Here is a 26,492-nt window from a genome sequence, read left to right as displayed (position 1 = left end):
CACACACACACACCAAGCCCTGGTGCCTAAGTGGTTTCTGCCCCCCTTGAGGGCAGACTGGCCTGAAAAAAAAAATCGGCCAATCTGCCCTCAAGAGGGGCAGAAATTGTCTAAATACAAAATTGGCCCCACACAGGAGCGACCCTTGCCTAGGGGGTCGCTCCCCACTGCTATAAAACAAAAACAAAAAAAACCCTAATAAAAAAAATGTCCCTGGCTCCTAGAGGTTTCTGCCCCGGGGGGGGGGGGCAGAAAAGGCCTAAAATAAATTTACCCCCACTGCCCCCTCCCCACCCCCCCAGGGAGCGACCCTTGCCTAAGGGCTCGCTCCCCTTACATGACATTGGTGCAAAAAAAGAGATCCCCGGTGCCTAGTGATTTCTGCCCCCTTTGGGGTCAGATTGACCTAAAATCGGCCGATCTGCCCCCAATGGGGGCAGAAATGGTTTAAATACAATTTGCCCCCCAGAGGAGTGACCCTTGCCTAATGGGTCGCTCCCCATCTCTAAAAAGAAAACGAACAAACAAATAAAATAACAATAGGCTGATCTGCCCACGGTGGGGGGGCAGAAATGGCCTTGAAAAATATTGCCCCCTTAGGGAGCGACCCTTGCCCAAGGGGTCGCTCCCCTCATGCCAATTTCAATTCTAAAAGAAATCCCTGGTGTCTAGTGGGCATTTCAAAAGCCGGATTGCTTTACAATCCAGCTTTTTAAATGCTCTGAGAGACTTCAAAGGGAAGGAAATTCCTTTCCTTCCCTTTGAAGCCTCTCAGGCCCCCATCACATGATCGGAAGAGAAATGCTGAGCTTCCAGCACGATGGGGAAGTGGCCTCTGATGGAGTCAGCGCGCAAATGTGTGCTGATGTCATCAGACGTCACTGGGGTGCCAGGGGGGGTCAGGGGGAGTCTGGGTGGAAGGGGAAGGGCTTCCCCTTCCAACCCTGCTTTTGGGGGGTGGGAGGGAAGACCACAGAGGGAGCACTAGCTCTCCCTCTGAGCTCTGTGCCCAGGACGTAATGGTTACCTCCTGGGCATACGAGCACTGTGCTGCAAGACGTAACCATTACGTCCGCAGCACAGAACCGGTTAAGAGAGATTTTATGAGGTTTCCTAAACAGAGAAGTAATGGTTAGCAAGATCAGTGCAGAGTTCTATTAAAAAATAAATATTACATGTTTCTTTTGGGATAGTTATCTTGAAAAATCTGTTCTCTTCACAGTGCAGATGACCATGAATACTTTTTGAATTTAGGCAGCTTAGACTTACTTTCTTGAATAAATTGTTTATACATCTGTAGGTAATGATAAGGGTTAGTGGATTTAAGGGATTTTGTAGCCACAACATTTACTGCATATTTATGAATTTAGTATATTTGCACACATAATTAGCAGGCCCCACCAAAATGTTGTTTGTAGCTGAAATTGATCAAAATGAAACTGCCAGAGAATGTCCTGTATAAGTTGCACTTATTTCCTCATAATTTAGATAACCTAGCTGTATAACTTGGTCCTCCAGGCCCCATAATCCTAGTAGCCTTGACAGTGTTAAAGCTACTCAGAGGCATTCAGGGACTGTCATTGTGATTATGAAATCTGTATTTCACATGCCTGTAAAAAAAACCTTTCTGTAGGACTTGTGTTTGTGTTTTTTTTTTTACCACTTCATTTTGTTAAAAAGGCACTAAAATATTGAATACATAAATACTATATATATATATATATATATATATGGGAAAACAAACTGGTCCTGCTTCTGGCGCGCTCTTTCATGTTGGTGCAGGTGTGAGGAATGGACCATTTCCTCTCATGAATCCAAAAACAAACAGTTGCAAGCAACTTCACCACCGCACTCCAGGAGGAAATTATTCCTTTTTATTGCAGTCAGGATTAAATCACCATCCTTCACCTAGGTGGTGAAGGATGGTGATTTAATCCTGACTGCAATAAAAAGGAATAATTTCCTCCTGGAGTGCGGTGGTGAAGTTGCTTGCAACTGTTTGTTTTTGGATATATATATATATATATATAGTGAAAAAAACTCATTACAGTTAAAACTTTCATTTACAATTCATCCACCTCTTTCAAATTATTATAAGTAGTGGACTTCGTTACACACTCTTTTCGGCTCACTAACCAGACTATAACTTGCCACTCTACCATGCATTGTGTTGTGACAAATAATGTAATTTGAGAAGTTGTGAATACTATGATTTTACATGCTATATAAGGGATGTAGTATGCAAGAGTTTAAACAGTGCATGGAAAAGGCATGTGTTATGGTTTATGTAGTGGGGTAGTGAGGTGACAAGGCTATGTTCGACACTGCATGACTTTCAGTAATTTAAAGGTGATGCAAAAATTATAAATTAAAGTGATAATTATCAATTTACAGTTCTTAATGTTTGTCTATTTTATGTTTGGTTTGCATGTATTAAATAGGTAAGGTATTTCTGACTATAAATTATCATATGTATTATAAATGTATGTTAATGGTTTTTCATTTTTTAAGAAAAATGTTTCAAATCCGGGTGTGGAGTGTAATTGTTTGGAGTGTCGTAAAGTGGAGTGTAGTACAGTGGAGTGGAGTATTGTAGAGTGGAATTGAGTGGAGGGATAAAACGTACAGTGAAGTTAAATGTTATACAGTGGAGTAGGGTTTCATGGAGTGTAGTATCGAGTGGAGTGGCATGTTGTACACTGTAATGACGTATCGAACAGTAGGGCTGAGTGTTGTAAACTGGAGTGTCATCGACTGGAGTGTTACGAAATGGAGTGTGGTGGAGTAGCATAGAGTGTAGCAGAGTATAAAGTGTAGCGGCACAGAGTGGAGCCGAGTTTCATGGAGTTCAGTATTGTCAAGTGTAGTGTTGTGCAGTACAGTAGCGGGGAGTGTCGTATTCTCGTACAGTGTAGTGTTATTTAGTTAAGTATCTTTTGTGAGAACACAGTGCATGTTACAGTGTCAAGTTATAGTAGTAATGTAAATGAAAGTTATAACTATAACTGTGAATTTTTAAATTTTGTGTAGTTTAAACTTTGGTTGTAGGGAAAATAAGTTTTCCTAAATATAACTGTTATAACCTTTGGTGTTTTCATTGAATATCAGTGTTTTATTTTTTTTAAAATAAAAATGTGTTTCAAATCATAGAGTCCAGTGTCGCAAGTGAAGAGTTATGTGGAGTGTCGTACAGTACAGTGGAGAGTGTTGTAAAGCCTGTTGTCAGACTGGAGTACTGTAGCTTGGAATCAAGTGGATTAGGGTGTAGTAGCGTATCATACAATGTAGTAAAGTGTTATAGTGTAGTAGCATGGTGTCTCATAGTGGAGTCAAGTATCATAGACTAGAGCAGAGAGCGTACAGTGGAATGGCGTGTCACACAGTAGAGTAGGGTGTCAGACTGTCATACAGTGCAGTAGAGTATTTTAGAGTGGAGTGGTGAAGTAGAATGTGAGTGGAGTATCGTCAAGTGGAGTGTTGTACAATACAGTGAAGGAGAGTGTTGTAGAGTGAAGTGTTGTCGTATAGTGAAGGGACATATTTTAAAGAGAAGTTGAGTGATGCGTTGAGTGGCATAAAGTGGAGTAGAGTATCATAGAGTGTAAAGTGTGATAGAGTGGAGTTGAGTAGAGTGTCAGACAGTGGAGCAGCATAGTGCAGAGTATAGTACAGTGGCGGAGAGCGGGCTAAAGTGGAGTAGAGTGGAATATATTGGAGTGAAGTACACTGGAGTAGGATAATATAGAGTTGAGTAAAGTGTCAGAGTGGAGTGGGTATCGTAGACTATAGCAGTATGGCATGAAGTAGAGTGGGGCATACAGTCGAGTAAAGTGTCATAATTGGAGTACTGTGTTGTACAGTAGAGTGTAGTGGGGTGTTGTACAGTATTGTAAAGTGATGTAGGCTGCAGTAGAGTACAGTGACATACAGTCTAGTTTATTTTTGTAGAGTGGTGTACATTGTTTTTAGAGTGTGGTAGAATGGATTGGCATACTGTGTTATTGTAGGAAAGTACCATCTTGCCTGGCATGTTACCCCCATATTTCACTGTATGTATGTTGTTTTAGTCCTTGTGTCACTGGGACCCTGCCAGACAGGGCCCCATTGCTCATAGTATGTGCCCTGTATGTGTTCCCTGTGTGGTGCCTAACTGTATCACTGAGGCTCTGCTAACCAGAACCTCAGTGTTTATGCTCTCTCTGCTTTCCAAATTTGTCACTACAGGCTAGTGACTAAATTTACCAATTCACATTGGCATACTGGTACACCCATATAATTCCCTTGTATATGGTACTGAGGTACCCAGGGTATTGGGGTTCCAGGAGATCCCTATGGGTTGCAGCATTTCTTTTGCCACCCATAGGAAGCTCTGACAATTCTTACGCAGGCCTGCCACTGCCGCCTCCGTGAAATAACGTCCATGTTATTTCACAGCCATTTACCACTGCACATAATTAACTTATAAGTCACCTATATGTCTAACCTTCACCTGGTGAAGGTTGGGTGCAAAGTTACTTAGTGTGTGGGCACCCTGGCACTAGCCAAGGTGCCCCCACATCGTTCAGGGCAAATTCCCCGGACTTTGTGAGTGCAGGGACACCATTATACGCGTGCACTATACATAGGTCACTACCTATGTATAGCGTCACAATGGTAACTCCGAACATGGCCATGTAACATGTCTTAGATCAGGGCATTGTCACTCCAATACCATTCTTGTATTGGGGTGACAATTCCATGATCCCCCGGGTCTCTAGCACAGAACCCGGGTACTGCCAAACTCCCTTTCCGGGGTCTCCACTGCAGCTGCTGCCGACCCCTCAGACAGGTTTGTGCTCTCCTGGGGTCCAGGCAGCCCTGGCCCAGGAAGGCGGAACAAAGGATTTCCTCTGAGAGAGGGTGTTACACCCTCTTCCTTTATAATGACATTCCTTTGGCTGGGCATTTGGGCCAGATCAAAACTTGGGAAAGACGTGTCCCCTTGTTTCACTGGCCTAGGATGTCAGAGGACACTAAAGATTTTTGCAAGTTTTGTGTGACCTGCCAAGCCAGTTGCAAGACTGGTGGCACTCCAAAGGCCCCCATAATCTCACTTCCAGTGGTTGGGGTGTCCTTTGAAAGGGTAGGGGTTGACATAGTTGGCCCCCTTGACCTTCCTACTGCCTCAGGCAATAGGTTTATCTTGGTGGTTGTGGACCATGCCACAAGATATCCTGAAGCAATTCCTCTAAGGACCACTACAGCTCCTGCAGTGGCAAAGGCCCTCCTGGGAATATTTTCCAGGGTGGGTTTTCCTAAAGAGGTAGTATCAGACAGGGGTAGCAACTTCATGTCTGCATACTTGAAGGCAATGTGGAAGGAGTGTGGTGTTACCTACAAGTTCACCACTCCTTACCACCCACAGATTAATGGACTGGTAGAGAGGTTTAATAAAACTCTCAAAGGTATGATAATGGGACTCCCTGAAAAACTCAGGAGGAGAGGGGATGTCCTGTTACCTTGCCTCATTTTTGCTTACAGGGAGGTACGCCAGAAAGGAGTGGGTTTCAGCCCCTTTGAACTCCTCTTTGGACACCCTGTAAGAGGTCCACTCACTCTTGTGAAGGAGGGTTGGGAACAATTGTTAAAAGCTCCTAAATAGGACATAGTGGATTATGTACTTGGTCCAAGATCCAGAATGGCTGAGTACATGAAAAAGGCCAGTAAAAATCTTCAGGCCAGCCAGGAGCTGCAAAAGCAATGGCATGACCAGAAGGCTGTTCTGATCAAGTACCAACCAGGACAGAAGGTGTGGGTATTGGAGCCTGTGGCCCCAAGAGCACTCCAGGACAAATGGAGTGGACCCCATCTAATTGTTGAGAAAAAGGGTGAGGTTACCTATTTGGTAGACCTGGGCAATGCCAGGAGTCCCCTTAGGGTGATTCATGTCAACCGCCTAAAACCCTACTATGACAGGGCTGATCTCACCCTGCTCATGGCAACAGATGAGGGACAGGATGAAGAGAGTGACCCTCTCCCTGATCTCTTTTCCACCACTGAAGCAGATGCCTTAGTGGAGGGAGTAGTTTTAGCAGATTGTCTGACTGCAGAACAGAAAGACAAATGCATCAATCTCCTAGGACAATTTTTTGACCTCTTTTCAATTGTGCCAGGTACAACATATTAGTGTGAACACACAATTGATACTGGAGACAGCCTGCCTGTCAAAGGTAAGATTTATAGGCAGCCTGACCATGTCCGAGACTGCATTAAACAAGAGGTGCAGAAAATGTTGGATCTGGGAGTGATTGAGCCTTCTGAAAGCCCATGGGCTAGCCCAGTGGTGCTTGTACCAAAGCCTCCCACCAAAGATGGGAAGAGGGAGATGAGGTTTTGTGTAGACTGCAGAGGTCTCAATAAGGTAACAAAAACTGATGCTCACCCTATACCCAGGGCAGATGAGCTCATTTATACCCTGGCATCTGCCAAGTATCTTAGCACTTTTGATTTGACTGCAGGGTATTGGCAGAAGATGCTAAACCAAAGACTGCATTTTCAACTATAGGAGGGCACTACCAATTTACAGTGATGCCCTTTGGTTTGAAAAATGCACCTGCCACTTTTCAGAGTCCTGCAAGGGTTGGAGGCTTTCAATGCAGCATATCTTGATGATATTGCTGTCTTTAGCTCAACCTGGGATGAGCACCTGGTCCACCTTTGAAAAGTTTTGGAGGCCCTGCAAAAGACAGGCCTCACTATCAAGGCTTCAAAGTGCCAGATAGGGCAGGGGAAAGTGGTTTATCTGGGACACCTGGTAGGTGGAGAACAGATTGCACCACTACAGGAGACAATCATGGATTGGGTTCCCCCTACAACTCAGACCCAGGTGAGAGCCTTTTTAGGCCTCACGGGGTATTACAGGAGATTCAATAAAAATTATGTCTCCATAGCAGCCCCTCTTAATGATCTCACAAGTAATAAAATGCCTAAAAAGGTATTATGGACAGCTAGCTGTCAGAAAGCTCTTGAGGAGCTCAAACAGGCCATGTGCTCTGCACCTGTCCTAAAAATCACATGTTACTCCAAGAAATTCATTGTTCAAACTGATGCAACTGAATTAGGGGTAGGGGCAGTATTATCACAACTGAATTCTGAGGGCCAGGATCAACCAGTTGCTTTTATCAGCAGAAGGTTGACCCCTAGAGAAAAGCATTGGTCTCCAATAGAGAGGGAGGCCTTTACTGTGGTCTGGGCACTGAAAAAGCTGAGGCCATACCTGATTGGCACTCACTTTATTGTTCAGACAGACCACAAACCTCTACTCTGGCTAAAACAAATGAAAGGTGAAAACCCTAAATTGTTGAAGTGGTCCATATCTCTACAGGGAATGGACTATACAGTGGAACATAGACCTGTGAGTACCCACTCCAATGCAGATGGACTCTCCAGATATTTCCACTTAGACAATGAAGACTCATCAGGTCATGGCTAGTCTTATTGTCCTTCGTTTGGTGCGGGGGGGGGGTTGTGTAGGAAAGTACCATCTTGCCTGGCATGTTACCCCCATATTTCACTGTATGTATGTTGTTTTAGTCCTTGTGTCACTGGGACCCTGCCAGACAGGGCCCCAGTGCTCATAGTATGTGCCCTGTATGTGTTCCCTGTGTGGTGCCTAATTGTATCACTGAGGCTCTGCTAACCAGAACCTCAGTGTTTATGCTCTCTCCGCTTTCCAAATTTGTCACTACAGGCTAGTGACTAAATTTACCAATTCACATTGGCATACTGGTACGCCCATATAATTCCCTTGTACATGGTACTGAGGTACCCAGGGTATTGGGGTTCCAGGAGATCCCTATGGGCTGCAGCATTTCTTTTGCCACCCATAGGGAGCTCTGACAATTCTTACACAGGCCTGCCACTGCAGCCTCCGTGAAATAACGTCCACGTTATTTCACAGCCATTTACCACTGCACATAAGTAACTTATAAGTCACCTATATGTCTAACCTTCACCTGGTGAAGGTTGGGTGCAAAGTTACTTAGTGTGTGGGCACCCTGGCACTAGCCAAGGTGCCCCCACATCGTTCAGGGCAAATTCCCTGGACTTTGTGAGTGCAGGGACACCATTATACGCGTGCACTATACATAGGTCACTACCTATGTATAGCGTCACAATAATAACTTCGAACATGGCCATGTAACATGTCTAAGATCATGGAATTGTCACCCCAATACCATCCTGGTATTGGGGTGACAATTCCATGATCCCCCGGGTCTCTAGCACAGAACCCGGGTACTGCCAAACTGCCTTTCTGGGGTCTCCACTGCAGCTGCTGCCAACCCCTCAGACAGGTTTCTGCCCTCCTGGGGTCCAGGCAGCCCTGGCCCAGGAAGGCAGAACAAAGGATTTCCTCTTAGAGAGGGTGTTACACCCTCTCCCTTTGGAAATAGGTGTGAAGGGCTGGGGAGGAGGAGCCTCCCCCAGCCTCTGGAAATGTTTTGATGGGCATAGATGGTATCCATCTCTGCATAAGCCAGTCTACACCAGTTCACGAATCCGCCAGCCCTGCTCTGGCGCGAAACTGGACAAAGGAAAGGGGAGTGACCACTCCCCTGATCAGTACCTCCCAGGGGAGGTGCCCAGAGCTCCTCCAGTGTGTCCCAGACCTCTGCCATCTTGGAAACAGAGGTGTTGGGGGCACACTGGACTGCTCTGAGTGGCCAGTGCCAGCAGGTGATGTCAGAGGCTCCTTCTGATAGGCTCTTACCTCTCTTGGTAGCCATTCCTCCTTACGTGGTAGCCAAACCTCCTTTTCTGGCTATTTAGGGTCTCTGCTTTGGGGAATTCTTCAGATAACGAATGCAAGAGCTCACCAGAGTTCCTCTGCATCTCCCTCTTCGCCTTCTACCAAGGATCAACCGCTGACTGCTCCAGGACGCCTGCAAAACCGCAACAAAGTAGCAAGACGACTACCAGCAACATTGTAGCGCCTAATCCTTCCGGCTTTCTCGACTGTTTCCAGGTGGTGCATACTCTGGGGGTAGCCTGCCTTCACTCTGCACCAGAAGCTCCGAAGAAATATCCTGTGGGTCGACGGAATCTTCCCCCTGCTAACGCAGGCACCAAAAGACTGCATCACTGGTCCTCTGGGTCCCCTCTCATCCTGACGAGTGTGGTCCCTGGAACACAGCAACTCTGTCCAAGTGACTCACAGTCCAGTGACTCTTCATTCCAAGTTTGGTGGAGGTAAATCCTTGCCTCCCCACGCTAGACTGCAAAGCTGTGTACGGCGTGATTTTCAGCTGCTCCGGCTCCTGTGCATTCTTCCAGGATTTCCTTCGTGCACAGCCTAGCCTGGGTCCCCAGCACTCTGTAATGCAGTGCACAACCCTCTGAGTTGGTCTCCGACGTCGTGGGACCCTCTTTTGTAACTTCGCGTGGACTCCGGTTCACTATTCTTCTAAGTGCCTGTTGGGGTACTTCTGCGGGTGCTGCCTGCTTCTGTGAGGGCTCTCTGAGTTGCTGAGTGCCCCCTCTGTCTCCTCCTCCAAAAGGCGACATCCTGGTCCTTCCTGGTCCTCGGCACAACCCAAAAACCTCTACCGCGACCCTTGCAGCTAGCAAGGCTTGTTTGCAGTATTTCTGTGTGGGAACACCTCTGCAAGCTTCATTGCGACGTGGGACAACTGTCTTCCAAAGGAAAGGTTCCTAGTCCTCTTCTTTCTTGCAGAATTCCAAGCTTCTTCTATCCGGAGGCAGCTTCCTTGCACCTTTATCCGGGGTTTCCTGGGCTCTTGCCCCCCTGGACACTGTCGCGACTATTGGACTTGGTCCCCTTGCCTTGCAGGTCCTCAGGTCCGGAAATCCGTTGTCAGTGCACTGCTGGTGTTTGTTGTTCTCACAGAATCCCCCTATCACAACTATTGTGTTCTCTTGGGGTAGTAGGTGCACTTTACTCCTACCTTTCAGGGTCTTGGGGTGGGGTATCTAGGACACCCTGACTGTTTTCTTACAGTCCCCGTGACCTTCTACAAGCTCCCATAGGTCTGGGGTCCAGTCGTGATTCGCATTCCACTTTTGGAGTATATGGTTCGTGTTGCCCCTATACCTATGCTTGCCTATTGCAACCTATTGTAATTCTACACTGTTTGCATTACTTTTCTGACTCTTACTTACCTGATTTTGGTTTGTGTACATATAACTTGTGTATATTACTTACCTTCTTACTGAAGGTACTCACTGAGATACTTGTGGCATATTGTCATAAAAATAACGTGCCTTTATTTTTAGTAACTCTGTGTATTGTGTTTTCTTATGATATTGTGCATATGATATAAGTGGTATAGTAGGAGCTTTGCATGTCTCCTAATGCAGCCTAAGCTGCTTTGCCATAGCTACCTTCTATCAGCCTAAGCTGCTAGAAACATCTCTATTCTACTAATAAGGGAGAACTGGACCTGGCACAAGGTGTAAGTACCTTTGGTACCCACTACAAGCCAGGCCAGCCTCCTACAGTTATGGGATTCAGTGGCATAGAGCGGCATAGATTAGAGTGGAGTAGAGTGGAGTACTGTGTCAGAGTGGAGTAAAGTGTATGCAGTTGCATACAAAGTTGTGTATAGTGTTGTATAGTGGACTATAGTTTTGTGGAGTGTTGTACAGTGGCATACAGTATATTACAAGGTTGTGAAGTGAAGGAGTATATACAGGAGTAAAGTGTCAGTGGTATGCTGTGTAGTGGTGTTGTAGAGTGGAGTTGCATAGACTACAGTAATGTGTGAAGCAGTGGCGCTGCATAGAGTGGATTGTTGTGTAGTAGCATAGAGTGAGATAAAGTATACAGTGGAGTAGAGTCAAGTGGAGTAAAGTAGAATTCGAGTGTATTGGTGTGTCGTAGAGTGGCATGTAGTAGAGTGTACTGGCATAGCGTATGTAATGAACTGTTCTGAATTGGAATGGGGTCTCATACAGTAGAATGGAGTGGTGTGTCATATAGAAAAGTGTCTTATAGTGGAAATAAATGTTGTACGTTGCAGTCTACAGGCATAGTCAGACAGCGGAGTGTAAGGATATATCGTGGGAAAGAATGCCAGAGTACTATGAAATGTGGTAGACGTTTATATAGCAGAGTTATAAACAGTGGAGTAAAGTGTAATATAATGGAGTGGGGTAGAGTAGAGTGGCGTAAAGTGGAGTACCATACAGTGGAACAATGTACAGTGGGATACTGAATAGTGGAGTGACATAGTGGAATACCGTAGAACAGAGTGGTGTACAGTGGAGTGGTGTAGAGTGCAGTAGGGAACAGTGGATGAGCATAGAGTGGGGTGGCATACCGTAGAGTCGGGGGAAATAAATTGGAGTGGCGTCTCATATGGTAGAGTGCAGCGCTGTGTCGTACAGTGTTGGAATCTGTGATAGTGGAGTAGATTGTTGTACAGGAATAAAGTTGAATGCATGTTTGAACTGTGGAGTATATGGGGATAGAGTGGAGTAGTCTAGTAGAGTGGCATAGAATGTAGTAGAATTTTGTAGATCGGAGTTATATAGATTGGAGGAGAGTACACAGGAGTGTAGAAGCGTACAGTGGAGTGGCATAAAGTGGAATAGTATAGAGTAGCATAGACGTGAGTGGCATACAGTGAGATGGCATGTAATAGCATAGTGTAGTAGCATATACTGGAGTAGCATAAAGTGTAATCGCGTTTAGTGTAGCACACAGTGGGGTGGCGTAAAGTGTTATAGTGTTCAGTAGAGTAGGGTACAGTGGAGTGTCTTACAGTGAAATGGGGTAGACTGGAGTTGGGTGTTGGGTATAGTGTAAATGCATACAGTGGTGTGGGGTAGAATGGAATACCATACAGTAGAGGGGTGAGAATGAAATTGTGTACAGTGTAATAACATACAGTATACAGTAGAGTGGCATACAGTGGAATAACGTAGCATGGAGGACAGTGGAGTGGCATAGAGTAGAATAGCTTGGAGTGGAATAGTGTAGAGTAGAATAGAGTGGAGTGGTGCACACTGGAGTACCTTAGAGTGGAGTAGCATATGGTGGAGTGGCATACAGTGGAATAGCGTAGCGTAGAGTGGAGTGGTATAGACTGGAATAGCATATAGTGGAGTAGGGTTGAGTGGCATACAGTGAAGTGTTGTAAGCGGGAGTGGTGTACGCTGGAATGGGGGTAGAGTATAAAGGCATATAGTGGAGTGGCGTACAGTGGAGTGGTGTCCAATGGAATAGTGTAGAATGGAGTGGGGTAGAGTGGGATTGGCATACACTTGAGTGGCATAGATTGAAGTAGCTTACAGTGGAGTGGGACACTGTGGAATTGGGTAGAGTGGAATAGCATATACTGGAGTAGCATATAGCTGAGCAACATACAGTGGAGTACACTAAAGAGGAGTAGAGTGGAGTTGTGTACAGTGCAATAGCGTAGAGTGGATGGCATAGAGCGGAGTGTTGTACAGGGGAGTGGTGTAAAGTGTAATAGTGTATAGTGGAGTAGTGTGCATTGGAATGATGTATAATGGAGCGGTGTAGACTGGTATAGGGTACAGTGGCGTGCGGTAGAGTATAATAGCATACTATTGAATGGAATACATTGGAGAGGGATCCAATCGAATAGCGTAGAATGAAGTGGCGTAGAGTGGAGTGGCATACACTCAAGTGGAGTACTGTACAGTGGAGTGGCATACAGTGGAATAGCATAGAGTTGAACAGCGTAGAGTGGAACACCCTATTCTGGAGTGGCGGACACTGAAGAGTTATACAGTGAAGTTACATACAGTATAATAGCATGGATTGGACTGCGTAGAGTGGAGTTGTGTACAGTGTAATAGCGTAGAGTGGAGGGTTCTACAGTGGATTGGCATAGAGTGTAATAGTGTACAGTGGAGTGGAATGCAGTGGCGTATAATGGAGTGGTGTAGCCTGGAGTTGCATACAGGGTAGAGTGTAATAGCATGCACTGGAGAGGCGTATATTGGAGTGGGGTCCAATCTAATAGGGTAGACTAAAGTAGCATAGTATGGAGTGGCACAGCGGAGTGGCATACAGTGTAGTGTTGTTGATTGGCATACAGTGGAATAGAGCAGAGTACGGTGGCGTACAGTAGAATGACATGAAGTGGAATAGGGAATAGTGGAGTAGCATCCAGTGGAATGGCGTCCAGTGGAGTGACGTAGACTGGAGTGGCATTGCATGCAGTGTAATAGCGTAGAGTGGAGAGGTGTAGAGTGGTGTGGCGTATAGTGGAATAGCTTATAGTGGATTTGCTACAGTGGCTTAGCATACAGATGTATGTGAAGTATGTGTGTGGTGCTGGGTTAGGTGCCTGCACATGTTTTGTGTAGGTTATGGTGGGCAGAGTATCACAAAAAAACAAATTGGGCTGCCTTTTGTCTCCAGATTTATCAACCACAGCAGGGCCAGGCATGGTGGCCTCTGCTCCTCGCATCGGATCTACAACGCAACCCTCCATTCAAGCTACTAGAAGAGGAGCACGGGTTAATTTACGGTGTATATCTGACTTTCACTGACTAGAATTGTGGTCCGTACTTGGACAGGGGACATATCTGTTCCAACTAGAGACCCAGTTTCTAACAACCAGACAGTATATAATTGAGTTATGGCTGTTTTTAGAGAATTAAAAGGCAGTCATCTTGTTTTTTTCTACACTTTGTGTTCATTATTAGGGTCTTAGGTATAGGTAATTAAAATGTCCCTACCTATTGCCACTTTATTTAAGTGGTAATAGGTAGGGAAATGTATTTATATTTTTAATATATTTTTTAACAGGTTTGCGGTCATGTACTGTGGTAGTTTCACACAATTTTGTGATATCCCATGAAAGTACAGCAGTAACAAATATCACTAAGTTTAAATGCCTCATAACTTAAAAACTAATTATGCTACTTAACTGCAGTACCCAAAAAGCATAATCTCTGCACCATAATGTATAATCCCGCCAAGTTTCATGTGAATCATTTCAGCTATTTTGTTTTGCTCTGGGACAGGCTCTGCTAATTACCCCACATATTACATCACTGATTAAATCTCCTTCAAATAATGAATAATATCACTGCAACTTTTGCAGCGAAATTATAGATGAGAAAACTGTGCATGACCGTGGGCACACGTCATAGATACTTTAGGACATGAATTATAGTTTCTTGAGATAAGTAAAACTATAATTGCTGAATTTCTATTGTTTTGTGTGTGTAAAATCTTACCCTAACTATAATGTCCCTGTAACTATATGCAGCTTGGTAAACAGGCAAAGCTCTACGTCAAATGTTCACCAATGACAAATTCAGTATGTTCCCAGGCCAGTGAACAAATAAAGATTTCTTAATATTTTAAGTCTCGACCTGACACGGTCATCACCATCATTACAAACCAGTGCTAAATGATCCATCTATCCAACCATCTATCCATCCGTCTATCCTTCTGTCTGTCTGTCTATCCAAACCAGTGAAAGAAAGGATAAACAATGGGTAACTGGATAATATGTCATGTATTGCCACCAACGATTTCTGGTGACATCGTAAATCACAAGCCCAAATATTGATTGGTTTGTAAATGTCACCTTAACCCCAAGATGTCAATATAGGGCTATATCACGTTACCGGTTACATATTTTTAGTTTACATGTTTATTTTGGTGTTATTGGATTGTATTGGCATTACTTTAGCGTAAAATGTGTAAGCTAGCAGTTCACACAGAATTCGAAGGGCTCATTTCACAAAGATTTTACTGTGAGTAGGTGTTACTTAACTTGTAGTATGCCTGACACACTTCTGAATTCCATAAGTAAACCAGGAGTATTCCAGACATACTCCTACCTTATTCCTGAAATTCAGGAGTAAGCTAACAGTATGTAAGAGTAAACCATAGCAAAATATTTATCTGATAGAGACCACAAGTTGCTGATTCCTTACCTTAGAATTTCCCCCCAGCATCAGACTGGATCCGGAGATTTTTCTTCGAGCAGTACCCTTGCGCTGTGGCAGGTAGCGTTGGTCGATTCCGCATCCATCGTAGGCATCGTGGTCACTGTGATGACATTGCAGGCGTACTTAAGCGCCAGCCTGGCGCGCTGATGTCAGTTCTTTTCTTTCCGCGCCACACGCAGATCTGGAGACAGCAACCCTGGTCATTTTTTGACCAAATTTGACTTTTTTGTCCACTCTTTTGACACATTTGGTGTGTCGAGATGTCACGTAAGACTGGATTGAAGCCCTGCAGTGCCTGTCACCGAATGATGTCTATGACGGACCCGTACCTGGTTTGTTTGTGGTGTCTGGAGTGCGACCACGTCCCAAAGTCGTGCTCAGAGTGCCGGGCCATGAGCCCGATGGCTTTGAGGGACCGGTCCCTAAAGCAGCCCGGTGCTCAACTCCGCGTCGCTCCCAGTCTCGCTCTAGTGGGAGGTCTTGTGACCGCTCAAGGAGTCATCACCCATCCTCTTCTTCCCATTCCAAATCTTCGGGACATTCGGGTCACAAAAAGAAGTTGAAGAAGGCAAAACATTCTTCCACTTCACCCCATCGCTTTCCTGATGTGACGTGGGAAAAGCGTCAACGCTCTAGGCCTCCATACGCAGAGCCTACTTCTGGGTCCACTCTGTGCCTTCTTGACTTTTCAGGAGCCGGGGCCACCCCTGCCTAACTTAAGGAATTTTATGAGGCCATATGCCTCATTTTTGGGCAAACTCCTCCCCACCCCTCGCAGCACCTTCGGGACTCGGATTGGGGCTCTTCAGGTTCCATGCCGATGGCTCTGGCCCCCGAGGGTCCCTCCAGGTCCATTGCTTGATCCGTGCACCAGTCGTACCATTGCAGCCTTCCCCAACGCTGGCTAAGTCATTGACACTCTAGACGTCGGTTGGGCCCGTAATCAACGTTGACTCAATCCTAATCCCGGACGACTCGGAGCCGGAAGAGCATCGATCAATGCCTCCTTTGGCTTCAACGGGCCTACTCACCCCAGGTTGGATTCGGACCCATATTTTTATGGGTACGAATGCAGGGAAGGATTGAAGGGGTCACTGGACCCTTTGTAACACCAGCTAGACAACCCCAACTAGGACTGGGCACAGGAATTGGGCGAGGCCAGTGGTCTGGATGCTTTTTCCTCCTACCGTGGCTATGGCAGAGGGAGCCTCTTACTTCAATGGTGGTAAGTAGGTCGGCTGAGGTTCTTGGCCTAGAGCTTCCTACTGTGGCAGTCAGGAATAATCGCCTGACAGAGGTGAATCAGCCTGTGGCTTCTACTTCGGAGCCTCTCCTCCCATTTAATGAAGCCCTTACTGATGTCCTTCTGGGTGCTAGGTCCAGACCCAACACAGGGGCCCCAGTGAATAGGACATTCGCCCGCAGCCATCAGCCCACCCAGAATGACCCTAAATTCCTGTCCCAACACCCCACACCTGAGAGCCTGGTCATCCAGGCATCCTCGTCATCTGGCGCATTACCATCTTCTCCCCCATAAAAGGAATCAATGAGACTGGATCAAATTGGGAAGATGTTTTCTAACTCCAGTCTAGTATTGCGGTCAGTGAACACTGTATGCCTTTTAGGCAGCTACACCCATTCACTGTGGGATACGGTCACGCAAGTGTTGCGCAGGTCCCGGAGGAGGCCCGGGCCATTATCTCTCAAGCTGTTGCTGATGGGAGGGATGCGGCTAAGTTCACGATTCGAGGTGGGCTGGACACAACCGACTCTCTGGGTAGATCGGTTGCGTCTACGATACCCTTGAGGCACCATGCCTTGTTGAGAGCATCTGGTTTCTCAAGGGATGTCCAGCAATCCCTTATGGACATGCCCTTCGATGGCACTCGTCTCTTTGGAGACAAAGCAGACTCTTCCCTTGAGTGGTTTAAGGAGTCTCAGGCTACAGCTCGGTCCCTTGGCATAGGGACTGCCCCTCGTCCACCACAATCCACTTTACACCCCTTTTGTGGCCACAGAAGGGATTCCCTGATGCGTCCTTAGCCTGCCAGCCACAGCCATACTTATCAGTCACTGTGCGACTGTGGACGCAGAATTTCATGGGCTCATGGGACATGGAACCAAAGGTCTGCCCAGTCCACCTCCATCCCTGCCACAGCCTCCAAGCCTTCCTCATCCGTCCTGCCATCTTAACCAGTTGGAGGCAGGATTCGCCATCACCTGCCCCACTGGGAATCCATCACGATGGACAGGTGGGTTTTGTAAATAGTCCGAAGGCGCTACTCCCTCCCCTTTGAGATTACCCCCTCTGGTCATGTAAATCCTACAGCCACTTACCGGAGTAACATCTGGTACTTTTCCAAGAGGAAGTCCGGGTCTTTTGGCCAAGGGAGCCATAGAGAGGGTCCCTGCGCCAGAAGTAGGCTGTGGTTGCTATTCCCGCGATTTTCTGATGCCCAAAAAGGTCCCCTCTTAGACCTTTGGGCCCTCGATCTCTTCCTCAAGAAGAAGTTCAGAATGCTCGCTCTGGCTCAGGTCCTGTCCGCTTTGGACCCAGAAGACTGGATGGTAGTGTTCAACTTGCAGGACGTTTACTTCCATATACCCGTCCTACTGCTACTTGCTGTTCGTGGTAGTTCACAAGCACTTTCAATGTGCTCCCCTTTGGCCTTACCAGCGTCCCTCGGGTGTTCACGAAAGTGATGGCAGCGGTTGCAGCTCCTCTGCGCAGGTTAGGGGTTTCAGTCTTCCCCTACCTTGACGACTGGCTGTTGAAGGCGAACGTGCCCCAGAAAGTTGTCTTCCACCTTCAGACTACAGCAAACGTTCTGCACTCGCTGCGATTCACTATAAATGTGCCGAAGTCACACCTGACTCCTTCGCAGACGCTCCCTTTCATCGAAGCTGTTCTGGACACAGTGCAATTTTGGGCCAATCCTTCCGAAAAAAAGCGAGTCAAGTTTATTCAAGCTGTGATTGCACTGTTTCAACCTCTGCCCTAGAATTCGGTGAGAATGACTGAGGCTGCTGGGCCTCATGGCCTCCTGCATCCTGTTGGTCACACATGCCAGATGGCATATGCAAGCTCTTCAGTGGTACAAGTTTTAGTGGGCACACCATATGGGGAACCTCTCCGATATGGTCCAGATCTGGGAGGAAACTGCGCAAGATCTGCAGTGGTGGCTTTCGAATCGAGATTGGGTCAATGGCAGATCCCTCTCCCTTTCCCAATCAGACGTCACAGTAGTGACAGATGCGTCACTCCTGGGATGGGGTGGCCAGATGAGAGAGGCAGGGATCGGAGGACCCTGGTCTCCAGCAGAATCCTGGCTCCACATCAGTCTTTTGGATCGCTGGGCGATCAGGCTTGCATTGAAAGCATTCCTTCCATCGCTCAAAAGGAAAGTAGTGCACTTCACGGACAACGCCACTGCCATGTGGTACTGCAACAAGCAGGGGGGAGTGGGGTCATGGACCCTTTGTCAAGAGGCTCTGTGCCTCTGGACATGGCTGGAACACCAGGGCATATCCCCAGAGCAGACGAACTCAGCCATCAATGCATAGTCGATCACAAATGGGGTCTCCATCCGGAGGTGGTGCAAAGTCTCTTTCAACAGTGGGGAGAACCTTGGTTAGATCTCTTTGTATTCGCAGAGAACTTTCAATATCCACTGTTTTGCTGGCTGGAGTTCCAAAGGCGGCACTTGCTTGGCGACGCTTTTTGTCTTGAGTTGAACTCAGGTCTTCTTTACGTCTTCCAGCCAATACCACTCCTGCCCAGAGTTCTGAAGAAGATCAAGAGCAACAGGGCCCAAGTAATCCTTGTGGCTCTGGACTGGGCACGAAGAGTATGGTATCCCGAGCTTCTGAGCATGGCCACATATCCTTCGATCAGACTGTCCCGTCAGGAGGATCTTCTGTCTCAGCAGTAGGGGACAGTTCACCACCCGAACCTGTTCAATCTTTGCCTTCGTGCGTGGAGATTGAGCGCTGGCAGTTGAGCTTTCGACCTTCCATCCAAAGTCGGCAATGTTATCTTAGCAGCCGGGCATCCCGCCACCAAAATGGTATACACCTGTCGTTGGCACAAATTTGTGGCATGGTGTACCAACAAGCCTGTTGATCCACTTTCTGCACCTCTGTCTAAGGTCCTACTGTTCGTCCTCTCTCTTGTCCAGCAGGACTCTGCTTTGGACACCCTTACAGGCTACCTATTTGTGATCTCGGCCTTTCTCAGACTGCCAGATTAACCTTCCTTGTTCATATCTCCCGTTGTTGGGAGGTTCCTTAAGGGACTCCCCCATTTCTTCCCACCTACCCCGTTCATAATGCCCCAGTGGGATTTGAACCTGGACCTTACCTATCTTATGTGTGTCTCCTTTTGAGCCACTACACAATTGTCCTTTGCAGTTCCTCACACTAAAAACTGCTTTCCTCATTGCCATCACCTCTGCTCACTTTCTTTGAAGCCACAATTTATATCTGTCTATCCTGCCAAAGTGGTGCTTCATACCAGGGCCTCCTTCCTTCTTAAGGTGGTTACACCTTTTCATGTAGGCCAGTCCATCACTTTGACTACTTTTTACGCACCTCCACATCCTTCTCAGGAAGAGGAGAGACTCCACTGTCTAGGATCCAAAAAGAGCGTTGGCGTACTACCTAAATTGCACAAAAGATTTCTGGGTGGATGATCAACACTTTGTAGGCTATGAAGGGTGTGAAGAAAGGAGGGCGGTGCAGAAGCAGACCATCTCACAATGGGTGATGTTCTGCATCAAGATGTGCTACGCTTTGGCAAAGAAGCAACCCCCTGAGGGCCTGCCTGGTCACTCCACCAGTGCAACTGCTGCCACCCCAGCATTAGCATGCGGAGTTCCTGTCCTGGCCGTCTGCCAGGCAGCAACGTGGGCATCTCTGCACATGTTCACAAAGCATTACTGCCTACACAGTCAGGTTCTCAGAGATGGCTGTATACGGCGACCACGACACAAACAATGGACACGGAGTCGACCGACGCCACCTGGGGGTGCGCAAGGGTACTCCTCGAAGAAAGAGCTCCGGATCCTGTCTGACACCTGGGGGAAATTCTAAGGTAAGGAATCTGCAACCAGAATATGTCTCTACCAGATAATTTGTTACCGAAGGTAAGTAACTTGTTCTTTAAAAGTCTAGAGTTTTGCATTAGACATTTATCCCACTCATCACTAATGATCTAACCCAAGTCAGTATCGGCCTGATTCACAGATGTTTAGAAAAAACTGTTGTGGGTTTGATCCCTTGTGTGTAGATGAAGGCTGTGCAACTTTCAAACAAATTCTGGAATTGTCAAAGAAATCTAGGACCATCATAATTTTCTTTGAGTACTCAAATACATCAGTAGAATTCCAAGTGTACACAAATTTTTCATTGTACGCATTACATGTTTTTTCTTCATTAGGAGAAACTTTTTCCAGGCTTTTATTTGCTTTTGGAAGGTGTTTTTTGAGCAAGGAATTTATCAAGATGTCCCGGAGCAGTGTCACCTGGGCACCAAGCCATCTGGGACGATGTTCAGACAAACAGCAGTGCATTCTGTCCACAGGAAGAGGCAATAGCACACTGTCCTGAACGTTATATACACATTACAAGTAGTTCCCACATGTAATAATTTGTCTCTGTTGCAGTATTCACTTCATGGTATTTGCATCACTGTCGTTACTTATATTCAAATAATCAACATATCAGACTTGCATAATCACGCAAAACGTATTTTTTGACGAATATTTTAATAATGCCTTTATTATTTGTTCTTATAACAACATTAACAAATGTTCCTCAAATAAAATAAAAAAATTGCATTGCATATAGCTTTCAGTCCGCTTTCCAATTCACACCTCCACAGATTGGTTGCTGGCTCATGCCAAAAACTGCCAAATTGACCAACTTTGGAAGACAGGCAAGGTTTGACTAAAATTCAGTTCAGCTGTTTTTGAGCTATTCCAGATCATTTGGACTCACTCAGTCTCGCTTGAATTCCCCCATCCCTGCCAGCTAAGAAGAGACCGGTATGAACAGCAGATTTCTCGTAAGGCATCCTTCACCTGTATAAGATAAATGTCACCCTGAGGCCCTCGTTTATCATTAGTTGGTAACTGCAGCTCTCTGGCCTGGGCAAAATAACCCTCTCAAAATGCTGAGTACAGCCTAAGGTGGACCGAGTCCACTCAGTGGTCACAGCCACCCCTTAAAGCTGCTTTCAGTCCTAGTGCGCTGAGGGAACACCAGGTCAGAGCATTTGCTTGGTGAAGCGCACACTCGTGCAAGAGTGACGCGGTCATAAGCGATGTACTTGCCTATAGAATTTAAGAACCGCAATCCAATTTTTGGATTGACAAACTTTCCCCACCCACCAAGCTTTAACAGACATGTGGCTGGGAATTATTTGTTGTAACTAAAGCATTGTGTGGTAGCGCACTGTCATTTACAGACCACACATTTTCCATGGGAATGGCCTGTATCTAGGGCTTTAGGTGGCGTCAAGGAGGCATGTTAGCACTGTACACACACCAAAAAGAAACATAAAAACAATGGCATTTGTTAATTATTATTTACCCGAGCTCTCAATGTAACCACAACATGGCATTGCTCTGGTTGCTATAAAATAAGACTTAAGCATTCTATTAGTAAAAAGGATTTGAAATTCAGCAGTTAAAATACCGGAGTAACCTAAAATCCCACCAAGGTCAAAAACTCCCATTCACTACAATCATCCACAGCCGTTTGATAGGTCAACTATAGAATGCAGGATAAGAGAAAGTGAGTTAGGACTGCCTTGTTTCTGCAACAGGTTAATGGTAAAACTGTTATTGTTAACTAGCATTTGTATAACAGACAAGCTGCCATAGGTATGGCACTGCAGTCCATTTCTGCAGTTATTTTACGTATGTGGAAGAGTGTGTTCAGTAGGGCAAGTCTGTTCTTATAAGTTGTGGTGTTTTTATGCGTAAAGGTGGAGGTCTGTGCCAAAGCCCTTACTCATTTTATTGGTTGGCCACTGCTAGGCAAATATACAGGTTTGGCAAATAGCTGTTGGTTGCACTTGCTGCTGGATGCTTTAATAGGCAATAATTGCATAGTCAACCTGCTTTGATGCATGTGTGTTGCACTATGCTGTTGTTTGGTGTGTCTTGATGGGCAGTTTTTTCAAGATTGTTAACCTTAACTTTCCTTTACTGCAGTGGTTCCCAACCTGGGGTCTGCAAAGCCTCCTCAGGGGTCTGCAGCTGCTCAGAAAATTAAATAATATTAACAGATTAGGTCCCCAGCTTTCGGTAATGGCTCGGGGGGGGGTCCCTGGATTCGAATAATGAGTCAGTGAGAGTCCCCGGTTCCAGTAATGATAAAGTGCGGGTCCACAGATGTCAAAAGGTTGGAAACCACTGCTCTACTGTAATATTGTCAGTGAATGCCACTGGATTTGTAAATATAAATGTGTAAAATGGCTCTGGGTTTTCACCTTCCTGCAGTCACAGCTTTAGGCTCCAAGGTTGTCTTTTTTTGGAAAACAAAGTGTCCATACACAGTTTTGGGGCAAATTTGTTAAACAGGCCTAAAATTATAGGCCGAGATTTTGCCTTATGAGTACCAAGGTAATCCCAATGGCGTTGTTGATGAGAATTAGTGACCTCATCGACCTAATGCCAAAACACTGGCGAGCAGGCAAAAAGTTTGAAAAGAAAATCCACCTGAAAATGGAGAAAAGCGTCCAGACATTGGTAACTCCCCATTAACATGTGATCAAAATAATCCCCTTCACATCAATTACCAATGTCCATTGTACTGTAGATCCGAGGTTGGAATTCTGGGCCAGAAACCAGCCCTCTACTAATGGCCCCTTTTACTTGCAATAACAATGTGGTATGCAGGTCCTTTAGGGCAGAGGTCGTCAGACTTGAGGGTGGGCCTCAAGTGATGAGGGGGCAGGGGGTGCCAGGCTCTGGCCAAAAGAAGCATTATACAGATAATAGGCCTTAGTTTTAAGCAGAAGTATGTTATTGCATTTTTAAAAAGGTAGCAGTACTTAACTGCAATGTGTTGGGCCCAATGATTTTTATTTTTCAACTGGGGGGACGCAACATTAAAAAGTTTGGAGACCACGATTCTGGGGACTTCAGAGAGGAGAAAGAGAGGAACAAGGTTGCTTCACAACTGTGAACTCAGATCAGGAAACTTATTGTTTAGAAGCAAGCACCCTCATACTCCCAGCTTGGTATTATGCCTCATCATTGAGAAACTCCTCATTGGGCTGTGCAGTGCTCCTCCTCCTCCTTTTACTTTCTTGAAGACCCTAGAGCAGGCATCGCCAACGAGTAGCTCATGAGCTACCGGTAGCTCGACAGCCATCTGTCAGTAACTCCCCTATGTGCAGCTCAGCGAAACTAAATTAAGGTTATAGCTTGGATGAATTACCATATGTATTCTAAAACTGAAAAGTGCATATTCAAGATGAAAATGTATGTAATTTTGGAACTCATAAGATGTTTGGAGAAAAATGGTTGAATTTCTGAAATATATCTACATTCCAAGTTGATAAAACCTGTCTTGCGTTACTGATGGCAACTTTGCCTGATGTAATGAGGTGATCACTGCTGGCACTGCATAGGGTGGCCATTAAGGTGATGTTGTCCATACAACACTAATATCAGTAGCTCCCAATCATTTTCATTGAACATAAGTACCTCTTGTTTGAGACCCCTGCCCTAGAGGAACTGCATAACACATTGTTATTATAGATATTGTAATAAGAGCCAGGATGCTGGACCTGTCAGCACTCTCAAACCCTCCTCTGTTTTTGCCTTTTCAGCTGTAACATTAACTGTTGAGCAGTAGTGCTCTCTTTTGGTTTCAATTCTAGTGTTCCCGAAAGTAATGCAGGGTAATAATGGCATGTAAAAAATCATAAAAGCCAATACATAACACTTATAAGCTGTATTACATTGTTATTGTTCAAAAACATTATTAAAACATTGCTGCAATGGGCCCCACAGTATTTAGGAGTTAGTTTTCATATGTATTCTTTTAACCCTGTTGTTGTATACAGCTTCCTCTGCTTTGGCAATGTAGTCCATCTCTCCCAGCCATTTGGTGATCTGGGGACCTCCTTAGAATACCAGCATCTTGTGAGGTTGCATTAACATCAGTCACCTAGCTATCAGTATATGAATGTGCCTGGGCCCTCCTAGTTCATCCATGATTCCAGGTGTCGCCACTTGGCTATTCGGCTCAATCAGACATTTTGTCGCTCTGAGTGTGATCTGTAACTGCTTCCAAGGCATGCCCAAATCATGTGTAAGAATATTCCTACTTCTCTGACTTGTAGGACTTTGGGGGGTGACATGGACTTGGCCCATCCTCCTCAGCTTTTCACGAAAATATGACCTATGGAAGTATCTGAGTTGGAAAAGCCTTAATTGAAGCAAAATAGGTAGGACTCGATTGACCTTCTCTGCTTCTGTCCACTCTTCTACATCTAGTTTACCCACATTGGCCTCCCTCTTGGTTTGCTATTCTGAAAGTGGGTCAGAGATTTTCAGTTCAAGAGATCTGTACAATGTGATATACCTTTCTCACACAATCTGTCCATCATGATTGTGGGTACAAGCATGTTAAAATCAGGGAGAGCCCATATGCAACAAGCCCAACGGGGAGAGCCGTTGGGCTTGTTGCATGCCTGCCCAGCGCGTGCTTTAGCTGTAGGTTCTTGAAAAATTGTCTTTTGTGCAGTCAATTTTCTTGAGTGAGTTTTTCATAGCGATTCATGTGATCCTCACCCCTAGTTTTGAGACGCACATTAAGTCCCATGATTTAAATCAATAGAGGGGCTTCCCATGTAGGCTTCTCACTCCCACACTTGAGCTGCTTTTGAGTTTAGAAAGCTCAGCCCTGTACAAAGTTTCTTCTGGAAAAAAACTTAGCAGTAAAACCTCGAATGAGCTCTTTCGGAAGATTTGATACACATCTGCCTAGAGGGAACAACGTTTTAGGGCATCCACAAGAGGAAGTGTGCCAGGTTCTCATTATAACCCAAGGCTGAAATGCTTTTAGAGCAAATATTCTTTTTTTTGTGACTATAAAGCAAGTTGACCTACATATTTTGAAAATGCCCCTTCTTCTGGCTGCATGATGCATACTGAAATGTATAAACAGTTTTGTTCTGACCTCTAACTAGGACAGCAACTTCACCAGCTACAGATGAACGACTGCAGATGCTCTTTTTGTCCACCCCAGGGCCTTTCGAGGGCGCGTCCTGCTTCCTCTTGTGTAGTATCACAAGGCATCCCAAAAGTGCAGCTGAACAATGCAAAGCAACTCAGCCCTAAAGAAAGGCAGAAAGCAAGTGAAGCACAGCAGTACAGCTAACTACACATAGCAACAAAAGTACATGAACCATTAAACCTTTGTTCCTGCAGTAATTAATAGAACTATGTACAATGGGATTTTGAAAATGCAGATCCCAAGATGAAATGCTCCAATGTCAATCAACCCATTCTATTTCTAGTCTATTGCTTTTTCAAAGCTCTGAGCAATTATCATTTTTATCTAAGTAGACCTCGTTACTAATAAATATTACAGTAAAATAATAAAACAGTAATTCAACTTTACTTTTTAACACAACCTGCAATGCTTTATCTGTTACACCAGCTGAATATTTAATTTTCTGAATAGTTTTCCCCAGTGCTATTCATCAAAGGAGATTTGTTCAGTTTTATTTGAATTCAGATCTACTTTGATGTTTTCATTTTGTGTTTTTGCATAACATTGACTTTCCTAAGAGATAACCATGCAAGTTTCATTTAAGAAATCATGTGCAGGGAGTTGTATAGCTGTGACCACCAACTGTATGTTATGTGTTTTGCTGCTTGTGAGAATATTAATCTAGTAACAGGCCATTTTACTAGTAAAGGCCTTCTTTCTAGGGAGACATTTTGCAGCAATGTCACGCCATTCGAGTGAAATCTCTTTGCTTGAAATCTTACCTGGACACATTGATATCCTCAGAGGTGCTTGATGACGAGTTTGGTTCTCTTCAGGGTCAAAGCCTCCTAGGGGCTTGAGTTGCACCATTTTCTTCTATAGTTATCAGGCTTCATGCCCATTACGTCAGAAGTAAATCGATGTTGAAGAGATGTTTGTGTCATTGCATTGGATAGGTGAAACTCTTCATGGTACATCTGTGTGCACCAGCAGACTCCTCTTCATCAGGATGTGACAGATGTTTCAAGGGTCATGTAATACAGTGAAACTATTGGAGACTAAAATAATGTAATGATCATCAACCAAGCTCAACCAAATGCATAGATGAGCAGTTATGCTGTCACTCATGTCTGATTTCTAATATCATCTCAAGAGAGAAGAAACGATAGTCGTTCACTGGATGCAGTGAACAGCGTCTCATCAAAAATGAGGGACATAAACAGTTGATTAGCACGAGCAGTAGCATCGAAGGCAAGAGTGCAGCTGGAGACCAGGTAGGATCTATGTGTCAAGAGTAGATAGAAAATGGGCAGACTGAG

The 26,492-nt window shown here is 45.4% G+C and overlaps 1 protein-coding gene across 5 annotated transcripts in view; it reads left to right on the top strand.

Annotated features, from left to right (window-relative positions):
* MTCL1 (microtubule crosslinking factor 1) overlaps window positions 1-26,492 on the top strand; it is a 459,063-nt gene that overhangs the window by 400,455 nt on the left and 32,116 nt on the right. The window lies entirely within an intron of this gene.

This window comes from Pleurodeles waltl, chromosome 2_1, assembly GCF_031143425.1.
Source record: "Pleurodeles waltl isolate 20211129_DDA chromosome 2_1, aPleWal1.hap1.20221129, whole genome shotgun sequence".
In the NCBI taxonomy this organism is placed as follows: domain Eukaryota; kingdom Metazoa; phylum Chordata; class Amphibia; order Caudata; family Salamandridae; genus Pleurodeles; species Pleurodeles waltl.
Note: the sequence above shows the minus strand (reverse complement) of the source record. Positions and strands in the feature narration are given on the sequence as shown.